This window comes from Amborella trichopoda, chromosome 13, assembly GCF_054954075.1.
Source record: "Amborella trichopoda isolate Santa Cruz 75 chromosome 13, AtrichopodaSantaCruz75HAP2 v2.0, whole genome shotgun sequence".
Classification (NCBI taxonomy): domain Eukaryota; kingdom Viridiplantae; phylum Streptophyta; class Magnoliopsida; order Amborellales; family Amborellaceae; genus Amborella; species Amborella trichopoda.
In genome coordinates, this window is record NC_142348.1 from 22,362,715 (window position 1) to 22,381,469 (window position 18,755).

At 35.7% G+C, this 18,755-nt stretch overlaps 1 long non-coding RNA gene across 1 annotated transcript; it reads right to left on the bottom strand.

The window, feature by feature from the left end:
* Positions 1-14,925: 14,925 nt before the first annotated feature.
* Positions 14,926-17,022, bottom strand: LOC148779080 (uncharacterized). The gene is made up of 2 exons (XR_016048209.1): positions 16,793-17,022; positions 14,926-15,382 (listed from the first exon to the last, which is right to left on the bottom strand). It is a non-coding gene; the product is annotated as an uncharacterized LOC148779080 (long non-coding RNA).
* Positions 17,023-18,755: the final 1,733 nt, after the last annotated feature.

Here is an 18,755-nt window from a genome sequence, read left to right on the forward strand (position 1 = left end):
GGCTGATCCTTAACTTACTGAAAAATACAATCACTCTCTTCTATCTCTCTCAATCATGCAAATATCATCAAAGAGTGTTTATGTCTCAGTCTCTCACTGAGCTGAACTGATCCAATCCTGTCAATCCAATGAAATTGAAGTCTTTTCCTCATCAAGAATTGAGGTTTATATAATCCTTCAATAGTTGATAAGCATAAAAGCTTATCATGTTTATCCATTCGTTTATCACATGCCTTTATCTTTTATAATTGAGCCACAGACGATAACCATGTATCTTTGTTTGAATGTGAATGCTCTCATAGATGGCTTTGTTGATAACTACATGCTTGGTCAATGTTCATCTTATTTGACATTTGAATTTGAATTCTAAGCTCTAAGATTTCAGCAGGAACACCGTGTAAGAAAAATAAGGGATTTTGTTATTCGTGTCCATCGTCGATTAAGTTGTTGCAGCCAAGTTCTACCATGTCTGCATATTTCTTCTACCGCTTCTTGGTGATGAACCCTTTAGTCATGAAATTTGGAGAGATTGTAGAGAACCCAGAGACGAACCCAATGATCCAAGTTTCGCTTCAAATAGATTATATATGAGAGAGATATAGTTCAACAAAGTGGACCCTTTGCTGCTAGAAATTACGCCAGTAGGTTTAGTGATTTGCGGGCTCAACCGCTCCTACCTCAAGAATTAATATAATGTCGCACCTTTTAATGGTGATAAAGCATTAAGTCAGGAATCTAATGGTCATGGGTCAGCATTAATTCAAGAATCTAATGGTCCTGGACCCATGACAAAACTCCTCGTATATAGAGAGAAACCTCAATTTTGATGACCGGAGGTCATCCTGGCTTTGACAGACAGCGTATAAGGCCCTTGATTGTCAATGAATACAGATGAGGAGTTAAACCATTTTCTGAATACTGTGAAACTTTATGGTGAGGGATATAATGCCTCAATTATGAATCCTTGAAAGTCTCGACTTCATCCCAAACATAAAATTTGGGGTGTCGGTCAAGGCATATCTTGACCACCAAATGAATACGGGTGCTAGGGTTAAGTCAACTCCGAATGATGCCCATTTTGTATAATTCTTGGACTTAAAGGCATATGAAACCTCATGAATCACATTTGCAAGGATGCACCTCATTGTGATATCATATGATGAGGCTTTCCTTAGGCTCCATCCATCAAACACTTTATCCTTGGCCAACGATGGATTCAAAGAGACTTATCGCATCTCACCAAACTCCTCCAGTATCATTCAGAGAGGTGTATATGGGCCATTGGATTGTATATGTATCTCATAATTTGTCTCAAATTGATATGATTTCATGGTGTCTTATCATCGATCATTAGTCACGATGCACATGTGTGACCGATGATGGATTAGGAAGCTTATCATTCTGTATCAAATTTATCATTCTGTATCAAATTATTTCACCTATCATATGGAGAGGCATATATGGGCCTTAGGAGCATATATATCCTAAAACTCTTCTCACGTTTGAGATGGTAAAGGTATCTTCTATCATCAATTGTTAGTCAAGGAGAACACTAGACCAACGTCAGATTGGATAGTGTCATACCACATCAAATTCCTTTAATATCTTATAAAGACACATGTATGAACCTTAGAAGTATATGTATCCTAGAATTTGTCTCACATTGATATGGTTTGACTCCTCTCGTTATCATTAGTCATAAGTCATGATATATATGAGTTGACTGATGAACAATACTGTAAAGGCATCTTAGAGCCTTCATATGATGAGTCCTGGGAATATCATATCTTCATATCGTTGTATCATATCAGGGTTGTATCTTTGGAAATATCTTCACAGATCACGCTCAATATCTTATCGACTGTCCGTCAAGACATCTATCTGGCACCAGTTAAGCACTTGTTTTATAATTACACCTTCAATTCATTATGCGTCTGGTTAAATGTACTTATTTTGTATGGTGACTAAAAACACAGCCAACAAAACCGCCCCAAATGTTACATGTGTGGGAGAATCCCAAAAGGTGTGTGACATCAGGTGATTTGGTGGTTTACCAACATCGATTATCCCTTTCATCATGGTCATGCATACATGCCTCGTTTTCCTCAAGAATTCCTTTAATCTAGGAGTCTTGAATTAATGGTGGAACATACTCATCAAATCGTCATTTCTCAACACATTATCATCAGTATCCCTTATTTCCAAGAGATCACTCCTTCGGCTTCCATGTGAGTGCCTATAAATATCGGTTAGCCATGAGAACTCTACTCACATCACATCATAAGTTCTCCAAACCCAAACTTCCCTCGTCAGCTATCCATCTCTCTAAATCCCGACCTTATTGCTGCTATTAAGGGTAGTAGGGATCATATAATAGACATTCCCCTAGCCGTTATGGCAGCAAAGGGTAGTTGCAGCCAATCTTCCCACTTTTGGGTTGTTGGCATATCCTCATCTTCTTCAGAAGACTTTGAAGAAGGGGCCCATGAGGCAACCTCAAAGGGAAGGCTTAAAAAAAACCCAACCCAAATCAAGCAACTCGCCTACAAGAGCTAGTGAAAAAGCTTTGACCTGTGACTAAACTCATATCATGAGCACTGGTTGTCAGACAAAGCCTTAACATTAGTTGTCGGTCAAAGCTTTAGGATGAATATATCTGGAATAAGTCCAAGGTTGGACTTATGACCTAAGCCATATCATGAGCATTAGTCGTTGGTCAAATATATCTGGAATCAATCCGAAGTTTAGACCTATGACTTGAGCCATACAAGGGGTATTAGTCGTTAATCAAAGCTAAAGACAATATATATATATATATATATATATATATATATATATATATATATATATATATATATATATATATATATATATATATATATATATATATATATATATATATATATATATATATATATATATATATATATATATAAGAAATGAGTCTAAGGTCGGATCTTCGACTTAAGCCATATGGTGGGCAATTGTCATTGGTCATACTCTTAGACCAATATAAGAAGTGAGTCTAAGGTCGAACCTTCAACATCAGCTATAACAGGCATCAGGCGTTGGTCAGAGTCTTAGACCAATATATAAGAAATGGATCTAAGGTTGAACCTTTGAATTAAGCCATGACAAACATCAATCATCCATCAAAACCTTAGGCAATATATGAGATATGAGCCTAAGGTCGAACCTTTGACTTAAACCATAATAGGCATGAGCCGTCGATTAGAGTTTTAGACCAATATATGACAAATTGATCTAAGATCAAACCTTCGAATTAAGCCATGATAAGCACCAGTGTCACACCCCAAGAATTTACAATACTATTATTCCTGAGATGTGACGGACAAAACATATATACATCTATTGATAGGACAAATTTACAGTGGCGAGGTTTTACATAGTAAATAAAGAAAGCTAGTACAACAACAGTATCTTCCAAGGTTGATCTTGACTAGCACTCACAATGAATCCGTAGTTATCCTGAAAAAAATGTTTACCATAGTTTGATGAGTTTGGCTACTCAGTAAGTGATCATCATAATCCTAAAAATAATCATGATTGAAAGATATCAATACATTCCAAAATGAGATCTATTAACAGAAATGCATCAACAGTTTCACTTTCAATAAATGCATAATTAAGTCTAATCCGAGTAATTGAAATGCTTATAACACTTTTAACGGCAGTACATAATTCAAAGGATTTCACAAAATACCCTACTGGCGTCCCAAGTAGGTCACCTATATACCCCATCAGCGTCCTGATGGATCCACTTAATCCCTATCGACGTCCCAGATAGGTCCACTTAATCCCTGCAGGTCCACTTATACCTCACCGGCGTACCGGATGAGTCCACTTAAACCCTACCGGCGTCCCAGATAGGTCCACTTATACCTCACCGGCGAACCGGATGAGTCCACTTGCATACTTAAATTATTTCTAAATCTCTTTAAACATTCGAAAGCAGCAATATCATGTACTCAACATATCACTGAAACCATTAATATGAATTTCACTTGAACCATTAATAACAGTCACTCTCTATAACATTTCAAAAATAACCAATCAAATATTTTGGGCTCAAATTTAGAAAGGTAGCAGTTTGTAAAGGCATTCTAGCATAATTGCCAATTTAATATGTATAGAAAAACTCTTATGAAAATTCAAGAATACGGAATTATCACAATTTATGGAATATCAATTCACAAATAAACATTTCACAACAATACTATAATCAATTGCAAAAATGTCAATTTTTAAATAATAAGGCAGTCATTTGCACATGAATTTTACAATGTCTAAATATTCAAAACAGTAGAAAGAAATATCACAATTTTACTAAAAGCAGAAATATCACATTTATTTCTAACAATAGACAAGAAAAATAAATAAATTTATTTTTCTAATTTACAGCAGTCAAAATTTCTAACATAGATAAATTATCACAATTTTTATTAAAAAGATTATTTTTCAAGATAATGAGGTCACGTGCGCATAAAACTTATCACGTCTAAAATTCATGATAATAAGCAGAAATAATTATTTCATTTTATTTTTAAAAAGAATGGATTATTTTTCGAGACAATGAGGTCACTTACACACAAAACTGATAAAATAAAGATCCTAGACGGAAATATCACTATTTATTAAAAATAGACTATTTTTCAGAAAGACGATGTCACTTACCCACAATTATTTGAGAGGGAGCTTCCGATAAAAAAATTCAGTTCGACAGAGAAATTCACTGTGTTTCGACCAGAGAGAGATCTCAAAGTTTTGTTTCGGGTGGGAGTGCTCACATCCCCTATTTAAATTCTTATAACGTATTATTATATTGTTTTATTACGCTCTACCTCATACCTGAGGTGTCGAGTTAAAAGCCGACTTTTATCGTACGAAAACCACGTCCGCTAAAGGACGTTGCCAGCTGCAAGCAGCAGGAGGCAAAAGCAGACAAAAGAAAAAAAAGTAAAGGCAAAGGCAAATCTTTTGAAAATAGTGATGGTCCTCAAGGACCATCATATTCAAACAGAACATCACCTATTTAAAAGCATATTTTCTCCTTTTTTTTTTTTTTTGAAATTTTAGGATTGTTACATTCTTCCCTCCTTAAAGAAATTTAGTCCTCTAAATTTGTGTACCTGATTACTGAAAAAGATAGGGGTATTTTTCTCTGATTTCGTCTTCTCGTTCCCAAGTCGACTCTTCTCTTGAATGGTACTGCCATAATACACGGACTAAAGGAATCTCCTTGTTACGCAACACTTGCACCCTTCTATCCAGTATCAAAATTGGCTGCTCAATGAAGGATAGGTCCTTCCTGATCGGTAAAGGTTCATATTTTAAGATATGGGACGGGTCGGGCTGATATTTTCGTAGTGAAGATACATGAAAGACATTATGGATATTTGCCAATTCGGGTGGTAAGGCAAGTCTATAAGCGACACCTCCGATTCTTTCCAGGATTTCAAATGGTCCGATGTAACGTGGGCTCAACTTTCCTTTCTTGCTGAATCTCATAATGCCCTTTATTGGTGAGATTTTTAGGAAAACTCGATCACCTTCCTCAAATTCAAGATCTCTCCTTCGGTTATCGGCATAACTCTTTTGCCGACACTGAGCTGTCCTGAGCCTTTCACGAATTAATGCTATTTTATCTGTGGTTATCTGGAATATTTCTAGCCCCAAAAGCTTTCTTTCACCAACCTCGTCCCAACATATGGGTGACCTGCATTTTCTTCCATACAGGGCTTCATATGGTGCCATTTGAATACTGGCTTGGAAGCTATTATTATAGGCAAACTCAATCAGGGGTAAATGGTCATCCCAGCGTCCTGTAAGGTCAATAACACAGGCCCTCAGCATATCTTCCAAGGTTTGGATGGTCCTCTCCGATTGTCCATCAGTTTGGGGGTGAAAGGTAGTACTAAAGGCGAGTCTCGTCCCCATGGCTGACTGTAGTCTAGCCCAAAATTTAGAAGTAAACCGAGTATCCCTGTCCGATACAATACTGACAGGAACTCCATGCAACCGCACTATTTCCTTAATGTACAGCTGAGCCAGTCGATCCAAAGTGTACGTCGTGCGAATCGGTAGAAAGTGGGTAGCTTTGGTTAACCGGTCCACAATGACCCAAATGCTATCATGTCCTGAATTTGTTCTAGGCAAGCCAGAGACAAAATCCATAGATATGTGCTCCCATTTCCATTCTGGCACTGGTAAAGGCTGCAACAACCCAGCGGGCCTTTGATGTTCAGCTTTTACTTGCTGGCATGTTAGGCATGTAGACACAAATAGTGCTACCTCTTTTTTCATATTATTCCACCAAAAGGTTTTCTTCAGGTCCTGATACATTTTAATACTTCCGGGATGTATCGTATAACGAGAATGATGTGCATCTTCTAAGATAGCTTTCTTTACACTCTCATCATTCGGGACACAAACCCGACCTTTGAATCTTAGCAAATCCTCACTACATATAGAGAATTCATCTCTCTTTCCTTGCTTCACCTCTTCTATAATTGTTATAAGCTGAGGGTCTTTCTTTTGTGCCAATCGAATCTGTTGGATTAATTGGGGTTCCGCCTTAATGTTGGCAATCATACTTACCACACCATTAATGGACGGAGTTGGATGCCAATCCACTATTTCCTCTAACAATCGCATTTCTTGGATCATTAGATGAGCTAAGACTCCCGTAGATTTTCTACTTAGAGCGTCGGCCACAACGTTAGCTTTTCCTGAATGATAATGGATTGTACAATCATAATCTTTTAAGAAATCCATCCATCTTATCTGCCGCATATTTAATCCTTCTGAGAGAAAAGGTATTTCAAACTCTTATGATCCGTGTATATTACGAATTGCTCACCATATAGATAATGCCTCCATATTTTCAAAGCGAATAATATTGCAGCTAGCTCCAAATCATGAATTGGATATTTTTTCTCATATTCTTTCAACTGTCTGGATGCATATGCCACTACTTTCCCATATTGCTTTAATACACAGCCCAAACCTTTATGTGAAGCATCACTATAAATCACAAATCCCCCACTCCCCTCAAGAATAGTTAAAATAGGTGCTGAAGTTAATCGAACTTTTAGTTCTTGAAAACTCTCCTCACATTCACTTGTCCACTCAAATTTGACATTTTTCTGTGTCAATCGAGTCAATGGGATTGCGATTCGAGAAAATCCTTCTACAAATTTTCTGTAATATCCTGCCAATCCCAAAAAGCTTCGAACTTCAATCACATTACTTGGTTGTTTCCAATTAACAACGGCTTCAACCTTTGAAGGATCAACTGATAGACCTTCCTTTGATATGACATGTCCTAAAAATGTCACTTGTTCAGGCCAAAATTCACATTTACTAAGTTTGGCATACAATTTCTTCTCTCTTAATATTTGCAATACCATTCTTACATGCTGCTCATGTTCCTTCTGATTCTTGGAATAAATTAAACTATCAACGATGAATACCACAATAAATTTATCCAAAAAGGGCTTAAAGATCCGATTCATCAAATCTATAAATGCAGCTGGTGCATTGGTTAATCCAAAAGGCATGACTAAAAATTCATAATGGCCATACCTTGTTCTGAAAGCTGTCTTGAGTACATCTTCACTTTTAATCTTAAGCTGATGGTATCCAGATCTAAGATCAATTTTTGAAAACACTTGTGATCCTTGTAATTGATCAAATAAATCATCAATTCTAGGTAATGGATACTTATTTTTCACTGTCACTTGGTTCAACTGTCTATAATCAATACACAATCTCATAGTCTCATCTCTCTTTTTGACAAACAGTACTGGAGCACCCCAAGGTGACACACTGGGCCTGATAAAACCTTTATCTAATAATTCTTCCAATTGTTGTTTCAGTTCTTTAAGTTCTGCAGGAGCCATTCTGTAAGGTGCCTTAGAAATTGGTGCTACCCCTGGCAATAATTCAATGGAGAATTCAATTTCCCTGTCAGGCAGTAATCCTGGCAATTCTTCAGGAAAAACGTCGGGAAATTCTCGGATAACCGGAGTGGTATCCAAATTTATTTCTTCCTTCCTATCTTCTTTGATATAGGCAAGAAAGCCTTGACACCCTTTTCGAAGGAGGCGATTAGCTCGAATACAAGAGATTAAATATGATGGGGAGTCTTCTTTGACACCATTGAAGTAAAATACTGGTTGATTCGGAATACTAAAGGTAACAATTTTCTTATAACAATCAATACTTGCATGGTATGCAGAGAGCCAATCCATGCCTAAGATTACATCAAAATCTTGAATTTCCAGGAGTATTAAATCAACCAACAGTTCCTTTTCTTCTATCTTTATTACACATGATTTGTACATTATATTGGTGTTAATTGAATCTCCCATCGGTGTGGCTACCTCTAGAATGTATTCTAATTGTTCTGGTTCTACCTTTAAGTGGCATGCGAAGTGTTGTGACACAAATGAATGAGTAGATCCAGGATCAATCAAAACATGAGCTACTTTTTGGAAGATAGTAAGAGTACCTTGGATCACTGATTTTGAGGCCTAAGCGTCTTGCTTGGTAATCGCAAATACTCTTCCCTTCATCTGAGGATTCGGAGCTATCTCTCCCTGCATTGGAAGCTGTTGTGTCTGTAAGCTAGGACATTGTTTATTCTGGTGTCCCAATTTTCCACATTTAAAACAGGCTCCGGTATTCCAATAACAAGGGCTTGATCCATGATTTTTCCCACATTTTCTACATGGTTCTATTGGGTTTTGAAATGGCGAGGGCCTTGGCTTCTTGTTTGGCCTTTCAAACTGTTGTCGATTAGATGATGTAGGTCTAACATGACTGTTCTGATTTTTCGACTTTTGGTAATCTTCAAAATCTTTTTCGACAATTTGGGCACGATCCACTATTTCAGCATAAGTTCTTAATTTCAAGACTGATATTCTGCTTCTAATGGCTGGCCTAAGACCCCTTTCAAATTTCTTCACTTTTCTTGCCTCATTGTTAATCATATGAGGTGCAAACCTGGCCAATTCAGTAAACTTGGCCTCGTACTGTGCTACTGTCTTATTTCCTTGGATTAATTCTAGAAATTCCATTTCTTTTTGGTCTCGAATAAAATCTGGGAAATATTTTTCATTAAATGCCTCTAGAAATACTTCCCAAGTCAAGGTTTTATTTTCTTTGACCAATACTTCTTTTGCCATTCGCCACCAGTGTTATGCCTCACCTTCTAACATAAAAACTGCCAAGGCCACCTTCCTATCATCAGGACATTCCATAACCTCGAATATTTTTTCCAATTGCATAATCCATCCCTCGGCTCCCAGTGGGTTTACAGCACCCTTAAAAGAAGGTGGGTTTAATTTCTTAAATTGTTCGATATTGCTCCCACCATTTCCTGTAACTGACTGCTTGGGTGGATTGTCGTTTTCCATCTGATGTTGCATTAAAGCAACCATATTTTCCAAGGCTTTGTGAATTCCTTCCATATTGGCTTCAGCCATTCTGGATCCTGACTTTATCCCGGTCTGTACACACAATAAATGTGATTTTAAGTACATTCTTTTTAAATTTCCTAAGGATCTTAAACCTATTGCTCTGATACCATAATTGTCACACCCCAAAAATTTACAATACTATTATTCCTGAGATGTGACGGACAAAACATATATACATCTATTGATAGGACAAATTTACAGTGGCGAGGTCTTACATAGTAAATAAAGAAAGCTAGTACAACAACAGTATCTTCCAAGGTTGATCTTGACTAGCACTCACAATGAATCCGTAGTTATCCTGAAAAAAATGTTTACCATAGTTTGATGAGTTTGGCTACTCAGTAAGTGATCATCATAATCCTAAAAATAATCATGATTGAAATATATCAATATTTTCCAAAATGAGATCTATTAACAGAAATGCATCAACAGTTTCACTTTCAATAAATGCATAATTAAGTCTAATCCGAGTAATTGAAATGCTTATAACACTTTTAACGGCAGTACATAATTCAAAGGATTTCACAAAATACCCTACTGGCGTCCCAAGTAGGTCACCTATATACCCCATCAGCGTCCTGATGGGTCCACTTAATCCCTATCGGCGTCCCAGATAGGTCCACTTAATCCCTGCAGGTCCACTTATACCTCACCGGTGTACCGAATGAGTCCACTTAAACCCTACCGGCGTCCCAGATAGGTCCACTTATACCTCACCGACGAACCGGATGAGTCCACTTGCATACTTAAATTATTTCTAAATCTCTTTAAACATTCGAAAGCAGCAATATCATGTACTCAACATATCACTGAAACCATTAATATGAATTTCACTTAAACCATTAATAACAGTCACTCTCTATAACATTTCAAAAATAACCAATCAAATATTTTGGGCTCAAATTTAGAAAGGTAGCAGTTTGTAAAGGCATTCTAGCATAATTGCCAATTTAATATGTATAGACAAACTCTTATGAAAATTCAAGAATACGGAATTATCACAATTTATGGAATATCAATTCACAAATAAACATTTCACAACAATACTATAATCAATTGCAAAAATGTCAATTTTTAAATAATAAGGCAGTCATTTGCACATCAATTTTACAATGTCTAAATATTCAAAACAGTAGAAAGAAATATCACAATTTTACTAAAAGCAGAAATATCACATTTATTTCTAACAATAGACAAGAAAAATAAATAAATTTATTTTTCTAATTTACAGCATTCAAAATTTCTAACATAGATAAATTATCACAATTTTTATTAAAAAGATTATTTTTCAAGATAATGAGGTCACGTGCGCATAAAATTTATCGAGCCTAAAATTCATGATAATAAGCAGAAATAATTATTTCATTTTATTTTTAAAAAGAATGGATTATTTTTCGAGACAATGAGATCACTTACACACAAAACTGATAAAATAAAGATCCTAGACGGAAATATCACTATTTATTAAAAATAGACTATTTTTCAGAAAGACGATGTCACTTACCCACAATTATTTGAGAGGGAGCTTCCGATAAAAAAATTCGGTTCGACAGAGAAGTTCACTGTGTTTCGACCAGAGAGAGATCTCAAAGTTTTGTTTTAGGGTGGGAGTGCTCACATCCCCTATTTAAATTCTTATAACGTATTATTATATTGTTTTATTACGCTCTACCTCATACCAGAGGTGTCGCGTTAAAAGCAGACTTTTATCGTACGAAAACCACGTCCGCTAAAGGACGTTGCCAGCTGCAAGCAGCAGGAGGCAAAAGCTGGCAAAAGAAAAAAAAGTAAAGGCAAAGGCAAATCTTTTGAAAATAGTGATGGTCCTCAAGGACCATCATATTCAAACAGAACATCACCTATTTAAAAGCATATTTTCTCCTTTTTTTTTTTTTTTATTTGAAATTTTAGGATTGTTACAACCAGTCACTTGTCAGAGTCTTAGCCTAATATATGAGAAATGCACCTAAGGTCGGACTTTCTACTTAAGCCATGACATGCATGAGCTATCGGTCAATGAGTCTAAGGTCAAACCTTTGACTTAAGCCTTAACATGCATGAACTATCGGTCAAAATCTCAGACCAATATATGATAAATGGAACTAAGGTTGAGCCTTCAGCTTAAGCCATGACAGGCATCAGTTGTCAGTCGGAACGTTGGTAATATATGAGATACGAGTCTAAGGTCGAACCTTCAACTTAAGCCATAACATGCATGAGCCATCGATTAGGTCTTAGACCAACATATGAGAAATGGATATAAGATCGAACCTTCGACTTAAGCCATGACAAACATCAATGATCTGTCAGAGTCTTAACCCAATATATGAGAAGTGTAAGGTCAGACTTTCGACTTAAAGTCATGACAGGCATCGATAGTTGGTCAGAGCCTTAGACCAATATGAATGATATGCAGATGAGTTCCGATTAATTGAAACTCTTTTATCCTATTTTAGATGTCATGTGTCCTAAGAAATTCCTGAAGGAAGGAGATGATTGGTGGGAAAAGTGCACCAGAGTTGAATTAGCTCGTCATAGACTCGTATACCAAGCTGACGGCAATGTCAATGAATATCTAAGATGGCCCCTTTCTATCAATTATTTGATCGAACCTCTTGGCCTTGGCAAGTTTAGCAAGGATTATCATCCGGGTCTTCCTCCATAAAGCCTCCTTCTCCATTATGCGCATAAAATTGTCGTTGGAAATAGAATATTTCCTATACTTGCACATCTAAAACAAGGATAAGTTTTATATATATATATATATATATATATATATATATATATATATATATATATATATTTATATTTATATGTGTGTAATATATACATATATATATTACACATATCCAACGATATATATATATATATATATATATGTGTGTGTGTGTGTGTGTGTGTGTGTTTTACATATATATCTGTGTAATATATATATATATATATATATATATATATATATATATATATATATATATATATATATATATATATATATATATATATATATATATATATATATATATATCGTTGGATATGCACAAAAAATTGTCGTTGGATATGTTTTAGATATATATATGTGTAGTATATCGTTGGATATGCACATAAAATTGTCGTTGGATATGTTTTAGATATATATATGTGTAATACATGTTTTATATATATATGTGTGTGTGTTTGTGTGTGTGTGTGTGTGTGTGTATGTGTATTATATATATGTTTTAGATATATATGTGTGTAATATATGTATATATATGTGTAATATATATATGTGTAATATATATATCGTTGGAGATGTGATATCTAAAACAAGGAAATTAATACCAAAGAAAAGAAAAAAAAAAAAAGGAAAATATCTCCTTATCCCCTATTTTTAACTTTCATATCTCATGAGATCCAAGAAATGAAAATATTGCTTATTAGCAAAATGCCTTCATCTTTTCTATTTTACAACCCCCTGGACCCCTTTAACCATAAAATTTTGACCCAAACAAACACTAAAATGACGCCCTATTTAAACTACATCACTCTCTCTCTAAAACTCAATCTCTCTCTCTTCGCTTCTCGGTGAGTTTACCAGTCAAGGGGTTTAGCTTGAGCTCCAACACGAGCATACTTCTTATGTGTGAAAGAGAGATGGAGTTTGGGTTTTATAGAGATGGAGTTTAGAGAGAGAAAGGTGAAGTTTGAGTTTTAGGAAGAGAGATAGAGTTTTGAGTGTGTGAGAGAGAGACAGAGTTTGGGTTTTAGAGAGAAATGAAGTTTTGAGAGAGAGAGAGTAGATGATTTAAGCGAGAGATGGAGTTTTAGAGAGAGAAAGAGATAGAATCCTTTCATAAGTTATTGAGGCCAATAATACATGGTCAAAAGGGTTTAGGAGGTTGGAAGATAAAAAAGATGAAGTCATTTTGCTTACAAGTAATATTTTCAATTCTTGGGTCTAATGAGATATAAAAGTTAAAAATAGAAAATTAGAGGATATTATCCCAAAAAAAAAAAATACACTCTCTATGTGCCTAAAAAGAATAGAATCCCAAGATTGCACTAGAACCATCCAATTTTTGGAGGATATGATCTAGATGTTAAAGAACTCAAAATCTACAATTTTTTTATTTGAAAATAATTATAATTTGAAAATAATCATCTAATTATAATTAGATGGAATGCAAAATTTCAAATCAAATGAAAAAAAAATTCTTTAAAATAAATGTTTCACCCGATGGAGTAAATGTGTAGTATGCTCCTAAACATACACAATGCAAGGAGAGAGAGAGAGAGAGAGAGAGTGTGTTGGCATGTGGGCCTTTAAAGAGTAGTTACTACATTACATTATTAGAAATAGTCATCAACATTTAATCTCTATCGATGCAGAAAAAGCACTGGTTATAGTTGTGAAAATTAGATTTGCACAAAAATCAAGGGAAAAATGATTGGAGTTTGTTATGTCATGATAGTCAAGGCCCGTCAGTGAGATGTCTAGGGCTAGCAATGGATCAGGCCAGCCCATTGTCAGCCCAGCCAGGCATTGCCAAGACTGAGTCAAAGGGATATTGGCTCAAGCCAAGCTAGGTCACATAGACTATTTAAAAAAAAAAGAAGTCTTTAAGGAGAAACATCAAGCCTGGCATGGTTTGGCCCCGGTAGACTCAGCCCTTGAGCCACAGTGACCTGGTCCTCAGGCCATATTTTGTGGCTCGCAGCCTACCTCTTTTGGAATCAGGCCGGACTGTGTGACCCATTGCCAACCCTCTTAGTTAACCGCTCGCCACAAAGAACCTTTAAGAATAAGGATTCTATACAACGAAACAATTAAACTTTAGTATACTGAGGTCACAATTACTTATAACCATCCGATGTAAAACTTGATAGCTTGAGGGTGTCACAAAGTTCGAAAAAATTTATGAACTTAGAGCTCGGTCAATGAAATAAATATACCACCGAATTTTACATCTAATGGTCAAGATTATTTGTGACCACCATGTACCAAAGGTAAATGGTCTCATTGTATACTTTCCCTTGAAAATATAGTAGTTTTGCAAGTACGTTCATTAAGAAGCCTTTGGTTACCAAAAACGCTGGATTTACGGTAGGAAAAGTGTTTCGTGCATCAGGGGACGCATGTCATATGCGCCCCCTTGATGCATCAAACATCCATCTCAAAAATATCATATTTTATTTTTAAAAGTTATTCGTTTTTTAGATTCATATTCACCGTGATGGAGATTCTCAACTGATAAACTTTTGGATCTAGAATCCATCTCGAAGATGAGATGGATTTTGGAGGGAGGACTTATATAAATAGATGAGTCGGGGGACCGTCATTTATGGTTTCACATACATACAGTTACTAAAATTCAATCCCCAAATGCCCATCACATTCCAAGAACCTGTTGAAAAGCTAAAAAACTTCTTGTCCTTAGACAAGTTTCAGTAGGGAATACCTTCTTTCAAGTATCATGCAATGGGTGTGGAATATTTTCCTTTTGGGTATTGTACAATTGCTCCATCTTTAAAGTGAGATCAGAAAATGAATTCAGAAAAATGAATTCAGAAAATAATTATCAGATTAAATTATAATATACAATGTCATGGCTAATACATGAAGAGACAAATAAATAGATGGAAATGGACAGATGGATGGATTCATAGACAGACAAATAGATAGATAGATAGATAGATAGAGGGAGAAAAAGGGAGTATTGCAAATTAATTGTTATACACAGCAACTTCAAGTGAAGATCAGAGCAAATATTGAATGAATCAGCAACCTCTTTTGGTTCTATTTCTTTCCTCCTACCTCTGCAACTCGTAAGGCAATGAAAGGTCGGTTCTTCTTCTTTTACACCAATCTCCTATTGGAATTCGACTTTTGATCCTTCAAGCTGATAATACATAGGCAAATTTATAGTGTTAACTAGTGCAAATGAAAACCTTTAATCAGGTAAACAAAGGAAAAATGACATTGTTGAGATGGATTTGCGAGAGAGAGAGAGAGAGAGAGAGAGAGAGAGAGAGATGTTTAGGACTCCTCAGATTAAACCACAAGAGAGCATTAAGTTTGATGATGCATATGATATTAGACATCGATAAGGTGGGGGGGTGGGGAGAGATATTTAAAACTTCAGAATAATATCGGCAGAAGGGGGGGTGTTGGGGGTGGGGATAGATATAAAACTTCATGTTAATATGGTGGGGGGGGGGGGGGTGGGGGAAAGCGACCATCCCTTGCTCTTCAGTGCTCTCAACTGGATTAGCATTTGAAAGTGATCTAGTAAGGATAGCTCCCTATCATGTCTGGATCACATCTTTCAAATGCCTTTTCCATTTCTCCATTGCTCAGACATTGCATCAGCTAAAGTTAGCACAACCATTGAAAAGTTCTTCAAGTTCAAAACAATTGGGATATTGGCATTGCTCACCCAAGTTGAAGAGCAAGATCCAACTTTTTTTGAAGCTGAGTAAAGAGATCATGAAATCCAAGGCTGTAAAATAACTATTAGAACCCCTTTCCCATGTGTGTGCATGAAAGGTAACAGGTAGATTTGTTGATTTTGCTTTTTTCTTCAGAGATGAGATTGGGTTCATTTGATCATTTAATTTTTTTAGTTATCTTCGGTAAATAAGTCTTTTTATGTTATAGAGAACTGAGGGATAGAGTTGGAATTTAATTTGAGAAGATGAAGGGCTAAGATTTAAGAGTGACTAGGGTTTCTTATGGGGAAAGTGACTTAAGGTTACTTTTATAAATATGTAAGAAGGAAAACAAAACTAGAAGTATTGAATTTTGGGTCTCATAAAAGATTTTTTTATGTTTTATTTTCCTTCTCTGATTTTCCTAAACCATGTTGTAATATGCAATGCACTATCATGACTCCTGTTACAAAAAAATCATACAATCTTCGAAGGAATATTCATCATGGGAAAACAATGGTATATACATGGTCAAGGGAAATTATGACATAACCCAATACATTGTAGAAATCCCCATTCACCCTCCACTAAAGCCATGGATAATGATGGAGGAACAGTGGCAACCACCCTCAGGTGAGTGGCTCCATGTCAATCTCTATCACTGTCCATCACTTCAATGTATAAGGAAGATCCAACATGACCCGGGTTTTACCATACTGCAGTGGATTATAATATACTTTGCCCATGGTAAAACAAATGTAACTAACTACATATTTATCAATCCATATAAACCCTAGAATGGGTCCTTTCACACCTTTATAGTGATTCAACTTAGCAACATATTTTAACAGGAATGTTCAACAAACCCCTTTTCTGCTCACCTCGTTATTTTCCGCTTGACCCTTCAGTGGCTGACAATGTAAGCTCTTGCGGAAATTGTCATGAATAGTATCAATGATCACAAAAGAGGAATGCTTTGCACGACGTAAGGTATCAAACTCTAAATGATTATCTACACAGAAGCCTAAGAAGGCTTGTGGTGTATAAAATATTTCACTTTGCAAAATACCATCCTTGTCCTTGGTACTTGAAGGAGGATCATTCATCTCAACTTGCAAGGAGTTAATATGTGGTGTTAATATAGCCAAAAGCATAGCGATCAAAAAGCTAAATGAAGCTGTAAATAGAATTTAGTAAGGGTAAATATAACCTAATAAAATGGAAATGGGTAAAGCAATGTCGATTGGATCATCAACCTCCATTGTTGGGATGGAGAGTGATGGAGAGAAGTAAGGTTTCCATGTCAGTTCAAGTGAACGCAACACACACTCCATCATGGCCCATCTTTCAAAGTGGTTTGCAATGACCCAATGGACCATGATTTTTATATAGTCCACCATACCATAGTTACATTTAAGAAATCTATAAAATATTAAAAGTTGAAATGCACATAAGATAATCCATGTATGATGAAATTTAGATGAGACTTCATGTCCAATTGCTCTACTTATAGGAGAAAAGGAATGCCTTCCCCTTCTGTTACAGGGAATTCGATTCTTGCAATCAACATTTTGTTCGGCCTCATAACAACTTCAAGATAAACAAAAAATTAGTTAACATTTTCATCATTTAAAAGTTAAAAACTGCTTTTGATTCAAATAGATATTGCATCGCATACTGACCGAATTAAAAGGTGAAATTATAAGTTCTTTAAAATATCCACTTTAGTGCATTTTTGCAATTAAATTCTATGGCATTCATTCAGTTTACGAAAGCTTTTCTTTTCTGTTCTTAATAAAGCATAGATGATATGATTTTCCAGAATCATGCGAGTTTATCTTAAGGCCAACATTTGAAAGACATAATTCACTTAGAAGGGTAAATTGTAAAAAAACATTCACTATATCAAAATAAGCACTTACTTCTCACAAAGGTAAAAATTTTCACACAACATACAAACCCGGAGCTTCCTAGATAATTCAAATTCACCACAGTACTTGCATGCATGCTGCATGTGAACCACAATAAAATCCTCCCTCTTCTTACGAATGGAATCTCCAAGCTGGCAAAGGAAATACAGTGTAAATTAGCATTACATTCAATAAGATGAACAAACTAACAAAGAAAGAACCACACAAACCCTTAAAAGGTGGAAAGAGTGTTAAAGATCCCAAGAAAATGGCAAGTTAACTAATTAATGATGTTATCTTTGTAAAAAAGTGGCATCTGAGGACAAATGTGGTTTTTTGATAAGTGGTCAAGAATGTTTAATATATAACAGTTCAAGTAGCAAAAAAAAAAAGAATGGTTTTGAAAGATATAGCTAAAAGAAAATTGGTCCGTACTTTCTGTGTCACGAGTGCTTCCTTTGCAATATCATTTGCAACAATAGCTTGGGTTGAATATTTTGTAGCCACTTTTGAAGGTGGTCTTTTTCCACTCTTTTGTCATTTTTCACCATTTTCTTTATCAATATTAGCAATAATACAATCTGCCCTTCTAGAAAAGTAATCCCCATCAAAATATGGCACAAAAGTCAAGGTCACCTTTGCCTTCTTTTTACTAGTACGCACAAAGAATTGTTCATACATAAGTATGCTCCACTACAATATCTTCATCTGTAGCCTTTTGTATCGTATCAAGATACCTAAGAAACAAACAACTAGTTATACTCCAGCTCATTATAAGTTCCCCTCTAAGACAGAGTACTTTAAACCTAAAAAATTGGCATTTCTTGTTAGCAAATTGGCATTTATAGTAATGACTGGATGCAGAAGAAAATAAGAATACACGGGCTCACACACGCACACATGTACCCACTGCAAAAAAGAGAAAGCTCACCAC